This window comes from Myotis brandtii, unplaced genomic scaffold, assembly GCF_000412655.1.
Source record: "Myotis brandtii unplaced genomic scaffold, ASM41265v1 scaffold1563, whole genome shotgun sequence".
NCBI classification, from domain to species: Eukaryota; Metazoa; Chordata; class Mammalia; order Chiroptera; family Vespertilionidae; genus Myotis; species Myotis brandtii.
The window spans coordinates 604,637-605,875 of NW_005355679.1; the positions used below are offsets into that span (position 1 = coordinate 604,637).

At 66.3% G+C, this 1,239-nt stretch overlaps 1 protein-coding gene across 4 annotated transcripts in view; it reads right to left on the minus strand.

The window, feature by feature from the left end:
* RASGEF1A (RasGEF domain family, member 1A) overlaps positions 1-1,239 on the minus strand; it is a 53,842-nt gene that overhangs the window by 51,752 nt on the left and 851 nt on the right. The gene's annotated exons all lie outside the window — the stretch shown is intronic.

Genomic DNA, 1,239 nt, shown 5'->3' on the forward strand with positions numbered 1-1,239 from the left:
CTGCACCCTTTCTCACCTCTCCACCTGCAGCACCGCACCCCTGCAATCAGTGAGGCCTGGGCATCACCTCCTCTCCTCCACGGCTACCTCCCTGCCTGGCGCCTCTGAGCCCCTGCACCTACGCTGGCCCGTGTCCTCACCTGCTCTGCTCCTGACACCCGCCTCCAGGCTGACCCCTGGACACTCAGGTGGCTTCCTCCTCAAAGCCCCGCCGGGTCTTTTCCTGCCCGGCCCCTCTGCTCCCGCGGCCACACAGCAGGTCACCCCTTGGTCAGTCTCCATGCACAGGCAGCGCACGCTGAGGCCTTCCTCGTCCACCTACCCAAGGTGCAAACAGCTGCCCGCACTGGCGGTCAGGACTCTGGGCACCACGTTGTCGGCCCGGTGAGCCAGGCTGAGCAGGATTGTCAGCACTGGCCCAGTGAGGCCCTCCTCTGGTGCCCTGTCTGCAGGTCAGCTCCGAGCGAAGGGGGATTGGAACAGAGGGAGCACCTGTCACACCACTGGGTGCGCCTCCAAGGCAGGGCCTTGGGAAACAGCCATGGGCAGGCAACACGCATCTCGGGACTAACCTTAGGGCAGTGCTGTGGCCTCCCGCCAGCAGAGAGGAAGCTGCCCGCACCGGGAGCTCCACTCTCCTGAAACCCACCGGCGTTTGTGGCCCCGCGAATCCTGCCCCACACACGCCTCCCCTCTCTCCCACACACACCCTTACATAAGCAACAGAAGTTTCACATGCTCTCATCTCGCCCACGTGCCCTCTTCATCACAGGCCGCCCCTTCCCTGCCCCTCCTCCCGGCTAACAGGCGGTTCCGGACCCCTGGAGTCTAAGGAAGGACTCTGGGAATCTTGGTTTTTACCCGCCTGACTGTGCCAGGCCCGGGGCAGCCATCCTGTTCTGCACCTGCTCCCAGGACGGCCGTCTCCTGCCTCCGCTGGCCCTGTTCACCCACAGGAGTCCCTACCGGGCTTGCTGGTGCCCTCGGCCATAGCCCATCAGGAAAGGCAGTGGCGGCCGGGCCATCCCAGTCCTGAGCCCTGGGCGCCGCCCACCTGGCAGCCGGAGCCCCTGGAGATGACGCAGAAGCGGGTGTGGAAGGGAGGAGGGACTCCCTCTGGGCCAGTGGTTCCGGAGGGGACGGTCGGGTCGCACTCCCTCCCCGACGACAGAACCCCTTCCCCAGGTCTGCGGCGCAGAAACCGCTCGCACCGGGCCTGCTGCAATCAGGGGGTCGCCC